This window comes from Somniosus microcephalus, unplaced genomic scaffold (genome assembly GCF_052327205.1).
Source record: "Somniosus microcephalus isolate GS21.2 unplaced genomic scaffold, FLI_Smic_1.0 scaffold302, whole genome shotgun sequence".
Taxonomy (NCBI): domain Eukaryota; kingdom Metazoa; phylum Chordata; class Chondrichthyes; order Squaliformes; family Somniosidae; genus Somniosus; species Somniosus microcephalus.
In genome coordinates this window covers 332674-342500 of record NW_028225489.1, presented here as the reverse complement: position 1 = coordinate 342500, position 9827 = coordinate 332674, and positions in this window count along the sequence as shown.

The following is a 9827-nucleotide window of genomic DNA, read 5'->3' as shown; positions in this document are numbered from 1 at the left end:
CGGGCATTTTCAAAGTGCTCCCGCTGAGTGAATTTTGTTCTGAAAATCGTGTTCCCGAAAATCTCCGGGCACCCCGCCAACCCCCCCTGCCAGAAATGACAAGTGTCAAATCAGCGGGTCAAACGGCCACCTCTATCCGACCAGGAGCACCCAAATCCCCGCAAATGGCACTTTTTTTTTTCTTCATCGGGACTTCCGACGAGGTTAATGATTTCCCAAACTGCAACTCATTAACTATGTCCTGAGACACTTGCCAGAAATGACACATGTCAATTTGGCGGTAGCAAATCACTTTCCCAGGCCGGGAAGCAACACCCGAGGCCCGCAAAAGGCGGCCGAATATTTTCTCATCGGACTTCCGCGTTTTGGTTAATCATGTCTCGAAATCGTTAAATGCACATGTCAATTCGGCGGGAGCAATTCACTTTCCCAAGCCGGAAAGCATCACCGGAGGCCCGCTTGAAGGGCCCTAATATTTTCTCATCGGACTTCCGCGTTTTGGTTAATCATGTCTCGAAATCGTTAAATGCACATGTCAATTCGGCGGGAGCAACTCACTTTCCCAGGCCGGGAAGCAACACCCGAGGCCCGCAAAAGGCGGCCGAATATTTTCTCATCGGACTTCCATATTTTGGGGGTTGGATTCTCTCCCGCATTCCAGCCCCCTGGCCACGGGTCGCTCATTCACTTTCAGCCCGGGCCTTGCCAATTTGGTTAATCAGTTAGCCATGCACCAGACTCGGCCTCGCCTTTTTCATTTATGGTTAATGATGTGCCCAGGCTGGGACTTAGTCTCTCCAGCAGCCAAAACTTTTCACTGGTTAATGAGGTGCCCAGCCCGGCACTTAGTCTCTCTCCCCAGCAAGCTTACTTGGTCGGCCGACATTTGGATCCATTTTCGGGGCTTAATCGGGTCGAATACGGTCCCTTACGCAAGGGGAGCCGAAGCCCCGGCCTCTGCCAGGCGTCAGGCTGCCGTTTTTTAAGCCCGACCAAAAACCCGAAAATTGGTTAAAAATGGAAATAAATTTCCACCCAAAAAGGGTTAAAAGTCGGTTGGACGGCAGCCCTGGTCGGTCTCTGCAGACCTGGAGGCCCTAGACAGTAATCTGGAAAACAGACAAAGTCTCGAGAAACCACCTCCTACCATTCTCCAGGTACCCCGCCAATCCCCCCTGCCAGAAATGACAAGTGTCAAATCAGCGGGACGGATTTGACTTTTGTGACCGACCGCTGGAACTTTTTTCGGCTACAGGCAGTCAAATTTTTCTCCTTCCGGACTTCCAGTACAACTTTGAACGGCCATATCTCCGCACTCCCGCGTCGGAGCCAAGCCGTTTTTACACCGTTAGACGCGGCTTCCCGTGCCCGTTCGAATGCCGCCCTGCTCGGCGGAAAAGGAGAATTTTTTTATTTTTCGGCCGATTTCGGGAAAAAAAATTCCCGCTCTGAACTCGGATTTTTCGGCTTTAATCGTTTCGTATACGGTCCCTTACGCAAGGGAGCCGAAGCCCCGGCCTCTGCCGGGCGTCAGGCTGCCGTTTTTAAGCCCGACCAAAAACCCGAAAATTGGTTAAAAATGGAAATAAATTTCCACCCAAAAAGGGTTAAAAGTCGGTTGGACGGCAGCCCGGGTCGGTCTCTGCAGACCTGGAGGCCCTAGACAGTAATCTGGAAAACAGACAAAGTCTCGAAAAACCACCTCCTACCATTCTCCAGGTACCCCGCCAATCCCCCCTGCCAGAAATGACAAGTGTCAAATCAGCGGGACGGATTTGACTTTTGTGACCGACCGCTGGAACTTTTTTCGGCTACAGGCAGTCAAATTTTTCTCCTTCCGGACTTCCAGTACAACTTTGAACGGCCATATCTCCGCACTCCCGCGTCGGAGCCAAGCCGTTTTTACACCGTTAGACGCGGCTTCCCGTGCCCGTTCGAATGCCGCCCTGCTCGGCGGAAAAGGAGAATTTTTTTATTTTTCGGCCGATTTCGGGAAAAAAAATTCCCGCTCTGAACTCGGATTTTTCGGCTTTAATCGTTTCGTATACGGTCCCTTACGCAAGGGAGCCGAAGCCCCGGCCTCTGCCGGGCGTCAGGCTGCCGTTTTTAAGCCCGACCAAAAACCCGAAAATTGGTTAAAAATGGAAATAAATTTCCACCCAAAAAGGGTTAAAAGTCGGTTGGACGGCAGCCCGGGTCGGTCTCTGCAGACCTGGAGGCCCTAGACAGTAATCTGGAAAACAGACAAAGTCTCGAAAAACCACCTCCTACCATTCTCCAGGTACCCCGCCAATCCCCCCTGCCAGAAATGACAAGTGTCAAATCAGCGGGACGGATTTGACTTTTGTGACCGACCGCTGGAACTTTTTTCGGCTACAGGCAGTCAAATTTTTCTCCTTCCGGACTTCCAGTACAACTTTGAACGGCCATATCTCCGCACTCCCGCGTCGGAGCCAAGCCGTTTTTACACCGTTAGACGCGGCTTCCCGTGCCCGTTCGAATGCCACCCTGCTCGGCGGAAAAGGAGACATTTTTTTTTTCCGGCCGTTTTCGGGAAAAAATTTTCCCGCTCTGAACTCCGATTTTACGCCTTTAATCGATTCGGAGACGGTCGCTTACGCAAGGGAGGCGAAGCCCGGGCCTCTGCCGGGCGTCAGCCTGCCGTATGTAAGCCCGTCCGAAGCATGAGTTCCCACTTTTGGTTATCCAGTTGTCAATTTTAAAATTTCAGTTAATCAGTTGCCTGCTTGGTTAATCATTTGTCGCTCTGACATTTGGTTAACCAGTTGTCGATGTTCGAAATTCAGTTAATGAGTTGCCTCTTTGAAATTTCAGTTAATGAGTTGGCCCTTTGGTTACTCATTTGTCCCTGTGTCTTTTGGTTTACCAGTTGTCGATGTTCGAAATTCAGTTAATGAGTTGCCTCCTTGGTTACTCATTTGTCGCTCTGGCTTTTGGTTAACCAGTTGTCGATGTTCAAAATTACAGTTAATGAGTTGCCTCTTTGAAATTTCAGTTAATGAGTTGGCCCTTTGGTTACTCATTTGTCCCTGTGTCTTTTGGTTAACCAGTTGTCGATGTTCGAAATTCAGTTAATGAGTTGCCTCCTTGGTTAATCATTTGTCGCTCTGACTCTTGGTTAACCAGTTGTCGATGTTCAAAATTTCAGTTAATGAGCTGCTCTTATGTTCTATGATTTCCTACCTTGACAACTCATTAACCAGTGTTTCAAACAATGCACCAGGCCATTTGACGACCCCAACTCGGTTCCACAAGCGGGAAAGCAGCACCCCAAGGCCCGGTAAGGGGGCCGAATACATTCCCATCGTGAATTCCGTCCCAAATGTGAATGACAAGTTTTCAGTTAATCAGTTGCCTGCTTGGTTACTCATTTGTCGCTCTGACATTTGGTTAACCAGTTGTCGATGTTCAAATTTCAGTTAATGAGTAGCCTCTTTGAAATTTCAGTTAATGAGTTGGCCCTTTGGTTACTCATTTGTCCCTGTGTCTTTTGGTTACCCAGTTGTCGATGTTCGAAATTCAGTTAATGAGTTGCCTCCTTGGTTAATCATTTGTCGCTCTGACTCTTGGTTAACCAGTTGTCGATGTTCGAAATTCAGTTAATGAGTTGCCTCCTTGGTTAATCATTTGTCGCTCTGGCTTTTGGTTAACCAGTTGTCGATGTTCAAAATTTCAGTTAATGAGCTGCTCTTATGTTCTATGATTTCCGACCTTGACAACTCATTAACCAGTGTTTCAAACAATGCACCAGGCCATTTGACGACCCCAACTCGGTTCCACAAGCGGGAAAGCAGCACCCCAAGGCGCGGTAAGGGGGCCGAATACATTCCCATCCTGAATTCCGTCCCAAATGTGAATGACAAGTTTTCAGTTAATCAGTTGCCTGCTTGGTTAATCATTTGTCGCTCTGACATTTGGTTACCCAGTTGTCGATGTTCAAATTTCAGTTAATGAGTAGCCTCTTTGAAATTTCAGTTAATGAGTTGGCCCTTTGGTTACTCATTTGTCCCTGTGTCTTTTGGTTACCCAGTTGTCGATGTTCGAAATTCAGTTAATGAGTTGCCTCCTTGGTTAATCATTTGTCGCTCTGACTCTTGGTTAGCCAGTTGTCGATGTTCGAAATTCAGTTAATGAGTTGCCTCCTTGGTTAATCATTTGTCGCTCTGACATTTGGTTAACCAGTTGTCGATGTTCGAAATTCAGTTACTGAGTTGCCTCCTTGGTTAATCATTTGTCGCTCTGGCTTTTGGTTAACCAGTTGTCGATGTTCAAAATTTCAGTTAATGAGTTGCCTCTTTGAAATTTCAGTTAATGAGTTGGCCCTTTGGTTACTCATTTGTCCCTGTGTCTTTTGGTTACCCAGTTGTCGATGTTCGAAATTCAGTTACTGAGTTGCCTCCTTGGTTAATCATTTGTCGCCCTGACTCTTGGTTAACCAGTTGTCGATGTTCGAAATTCAGTTAATGAGTTGCCTCCTTGGTTATTCATTTGTCGCTCTGGCTTTTGGTTAACCAGTTGTCGATGTTCAAAATTTCAGTTAATGAGCTGCTCTTATGTTCTATGATTTCCTACCTTGACAACTCATTAACCAGTGTTTCAAACAATGCACCAGGCCATTTGACGACCCCAACTCGGTTCCACAAGCGGGAAAGCAGCACCCCAAGGCCCGGTAAGGGGGCCGAATACATTCCCATCGTGAATTCCGTCCCTAATGTGAATGACAAGTTTTCAGTTAATCAGTTGCCTGCTTGGTTACTCATTTGTCGCTCTGACATTTGGTTAACCAGTTGTCGATGTTCAAATTTCAGTTAATGAGTAGCCTCTTTGAAATTTCAGTTAATGAGTTGGCCCTTTGGTTACTCATTTGTCCCTGTGTCTTTTGGTTACCCAGTTGTCGATGTTCGAAATTCAGTTAATGAGTTGCCTCCTTGGTTAATCATTTGTCGCCCTGACTCTTGGTTAACCAGTTGTCGATGTTCGAAATTCAGTTAATGAGTTGCCTCCTTGGTTAATCATTTGTCGCTCTGACATTTGGTTAACCAGTTGTCGATGTTCGAAATTCAGTTAATGAGTTGCCTCCTTGGTTAATCATTTGTCGCTCTGGCTTTTGGTTAACCAGTTGTCGATGTTCAAAATTTCAGTTAATGAGCTGCTCTTATGTTCTATGATTTCCGACCTTGACAACTCATTAACCAGTGTTTCAAACAATGCACCAGGCCATTTGACGACCCCAACTCGGTTCCACAAGCGGGAAAGCAGCACCCCAAGGCCCGGTAAGGGGGCCGAATACATTCCCATCGTGAATTCCGTCCCTAATGTGAATGACAAGTTTTCAGTTAATCAGTTGCCTGCTTGGTTACTCATTTGTCGCTCTGACATTTGGTTAACCAGTTGTCGATGTTCAAATTTCAGTTAATGAGTAGCCTCTTTGAAATTTCAGTTAATGAGTTGGCCCTTTGGTTACTCATTTGTCCCTGTGTCTTTTGGTTACCCAGTTGTCGATGTTCGAAATTCAGTTAATGAGTTGCCTCCTTGGTTAATCATTTGTCGCTCTGACTTTTGGTTAACCAGTTGTCGATGTTCAAAATTTCAGTTAATGAGCTGCTCTTATGTTCTATGATTTCCGACCTTGACAACTCATTAACCAGTGTTTCAAACAATGCACCAGGCCATTTGACGACCCCAACTCGGTTCCACAAGCGGGAAAGCAGCACCCCAAGGCCCGGTAAGGGGGCCGAATACATTCCCATCGTGAATTCCGTCCCAAATGTGAATGACAAGTTTTCAGTTAATCAGTTGCCTGCTTGGTTAATCATTTGTCGCTCTGACATTTGGTTACCCAGTTGTCGATGTTCAAATTTCAGTTAATGAGTAGCCTCTTTGAAATTTCAGTTAATGAGTTGGCCCTTTGGTTACTCATTTGTCCCTGTGTCTTTTGGTTACCCAGTTGTCGATGTTCGAAATTCAGTTAATGAGTTGCCTCCTTGGTTAATCATTTGTCGCTCTGACTCTTGGTTATCCAGTTGTCGATGTTCGAAATTCAGTTAATGAGTTGCCTCCTTGGTTAATCATTTGTCGCTCTGACATTTGGTTAACCAGTTGTCGATGTTCGAAATTCAGTTACTGAGTTGCCTCCTTGGTTAATCATTTGTCGCTCTGGCTTTTGGTTAACCAGTTGTCGATGTTCAAAATTTCAGTTAATGAGTTGCCTCTTTGAAATTTCAGTTAATGAGTTGGCCCTTTGGTTACTCATTTGTCCCTGTGTCTTTTGGTTAGCCAGTTGTCGATGTTCGAAATTCAGTTAATGAGTTGCCTCCTTGGTTAATCATTTGTCGCTCTGGCTTTTGGTTAACCAGTTGTCGATGTTCAAAATTTCAGTTAATGAGTTGCCTCCTTGGTTATTCATTTGTCGCTCTGGCTTTTGGTTAACCAGTTGTCGATGTTCAAAATTTCAGTTAATGAGTTGCCTCCTTGGTTATTCATTTGTCGCTCTGGCTTTTGGTTAACCAGTTGTCGATGTTCAAAATTTCAGTTAATGAGCTGCTCTTATGTTCTATGATTTCCGACCTTGACAACTCATTAACCAGTGTTTCAAACAATGCACCAGGCCATTTGACGACCCCAACTCGGTTCCACAAGCGGGAAAGCAGCACCCCAAGGCCCGGTAAGGGGGCCGAATACATTCCCATCGTGAATTCCGTCCCAAATGTGAATGACAAGTTTTCAGTTAATCAGTTGCCTGCTTGGTTACTCATTTGTCGCTCTGACATTTGGTTAACCAGTTGTCGATGTTCAAATTTCAGTTAATGAGTAGCCTCTTTGAAATTTCAGTTAATGAGTTGGCCCTTTGGTTACTCATTTGTCCCTGTGTCTTTTGGTTACCCAGTTGTCGATGTTCGAAATTCAGTTAATGAGTTGCCTCCTTGGTTAATCATTTGTCGCTCTGGCTTTTGGTTAACCAGTTGTCGATGTTCAAAATTTCAGTTAATGAGCTGCTCTTATGTTCTATGATTTCCTACCTTGACAACTCATTAACCAGTGTTTCAAACAATGCACCAGGCCATTTGACGACCCCAACTCGGTTCCACAAGCGGGAAAGCAGCACCCCAAGGCCCGGTAAGGGGGCCGAATACATTCCCATCGTGAATTCCGTCCCTAATGTGAATGACAAGTTTTCAGTTAATCAGTTGCCTGCTTGGTTACTCATTTGTCGCTCTGACATTTGGTTAACCAGTTGTCGATGTTCAAATTTCAGTTAATGAGTAGCCTCTTTGAAATTTCAGTTAATGAGTTGGCCCTTTGGTTACTCATTTGTCCCTGTGTCTTTTGGTTACCCAGTTGTCGATGTTCGAAATTCAGTTAATGAGTTGCCTCCTTGGTTAATCATTTGTCGCCCTGACTCTTGGTTAACCAGTTGTCGATGTTCGAAATTCAGTTACTGAGTTGCCTCCTTGGTTAATCATTTGTCGCTCTGACATTTGGTTAACCAGTTGTCGATGTTCGAAATTCAGTTAATGAGTTGCCTCCTTGGTTAATCATTTGTCGCTCTGGCTTTTGGTTAACCAGTTGTCGATGTTCAAAATTTCAGTTAATGAGCTGCTCTTATGTTCTATGATTTCCGACCTTGACAACTCATTAACCAGTGTTTCAAACAATGCACCAGGCCATTTGACGACCCCAACTCGGTTCCACAAGCGGGAAAGCAGCACCCCAAGGCCCGGTAAGGGGGCCGAATACATTCCCATCGTGAATTCCGTCCCTAATGTGAATGACAAGTTTTCAGTTAATCAGTTGCCTGCTTGGTTACTCATTTGTCGCTCTGACATTTGGTTAACCAGTTGTCGATGTTCAAATTTCAGTTAATGAGTAGCCTCTTTGAAATTTCAGTTAATGAGTTGGCCCTTTGGTTACTCATTTGTCCCTGTGTCTTTTGGTTACCCAGTTGTCGATGTTCGAAATTCAGTTAATGAGTTGCCTCCTTGGTTAATCATTTGTCGCTCTGACTTTTGGTTAACCAGTTGTCGATGTTCAAAATTTCAGTTAATGAGCTGCTCTTATGTTCTATGATTTCCGACCTTGACAACTCATTAACCAGTGTTTCAAACAATGCACCAGGCCATTTGACGACCCCAACTCGGTTCCACAAGCGGGAAAGCAGCACCCCAAGGCCCGGTAAGGGGGCCGAATACATTCCCATCGTGAATTCCGTCCCAAATGTGAATGACAAGTTTTCAGTTAATCAGTTGCCTGCTTGGTTAATCATTTGTCGCTCTGACATTTGGTTACCCAGTTGTCGATGTTCAAATTTCAGTTAATGAGTAGCCTCTTTGAAATTTCAGTTAATGAGTTGGCCCTTTGGTTACTCATTTGTCCCTGTGTCTTTTGGTTACCCAGTTGTCGATGTTCGAAATTCAGTTAATGAGTTGCCTCCTTGGTTAATCATTTGTCGCTCTGACTCTTGGTTATCCAGTTGTCGATGTTCGAAATTCAGTTAATGAGTTGCCTCCTTGGTTAATCATTTGTCGCTCTGACATTTGGTTAACCAGTTGTCGATGTTCGAAATTCAGTTACTGAGTTGCCTCCTTGGTTAATCATTTGTCGCTCTGGCTTTTGGTTAACCAGTTGTCGATGTTCAAAATTTCAGTTAATGAGTTGCCTCTTTGAAATTTCAGTTAATGAGTTGGCCCTTTGGTTACTCATTTGTCCCTGTGTCTTTTGGTTAGCCAGTTGTCGATGTTCGAAATTCAGTTAATGAGTTGCCTCCTTGGTTAATCATTTGTCGCTCTGGCTTTTGGTTAACCAGTTGTCGATGTTCAAAATTTCAGTTAATGAGTTGCCTCCTTGGTTATTCATTTGTCGCTCTGGCTTTTGGTTAACCAGTTGTCGATGTTCAAAATTTCAGTTAATGAGTTGCCTCCTTGGTTATTCATTTGTCGCTCTGGCTTTTGGTTAACCAGTTGTCGATGTTCAAAATTTCAGTTAATGAGCTGCTCTTATGTTCTATGATTTCCGACCTTGACAACTCATTAACCAGTGTTTCAAACAATGCACCAGGCCATTTGACGACCCCAACTCGGTTCCACAAGCGGGAAAGCAGCACCCCAAGGCCCGGTAAGGGGGCCGAATACATTCCCATCGTGAATTCCGTCCCAAATGTGAATGACAAGTTTTCAGTTAATCAGTTGCCTGCTTGGTTACTCATTTGTCGCTCTGACATTTGGTTAACCAGTTGTCGATGTTCAAATTTCAGTTAATGAGTAGCCTCTTTGAAATTTCAGTTAATGAGTTGGCCCTTTGGTTACTCATTTGTCCCTGTGTCTTTTGGTTACCCAGTTGTCGATGTTCGAAATTCAGTTAATGAATTGCCTCCTTGGTTAATCATTTGTCGCTCTGGCTTTTGGTTAACCAGTTGTCGATGTTCAAAATTTCAGTTAATGAGCTGCTCTTATGTTCTATGATTTCCTACCTTGACAACTCATTAACCAGTGTTTCAAACAATGCACCAGGCCATTTGACGACCCCAACTCGGTTCCACAAGCGGGAAAGCAGCACCCCAAGGCCCGGTAAGGGGGCCGAATACATTCCCATCGTGAATTCCGTCCCTAATGTGAATGACAAGTTTTCAGTTAATCAGTTGCCTGCTTGGTTACTCATTTGTCGCTCTGACATTTGGTTAACCAGTTGTCGATGTTCAAATTTCAGTTAATGAGTAGCCTCTTTGAAATTTCAGTTAATGAGTTGGCCCTTTGGTTACTCATTTGTCCCTGTGTCTTTTGGTTACCCAGTTGTCGATGTTCGAAATTCAG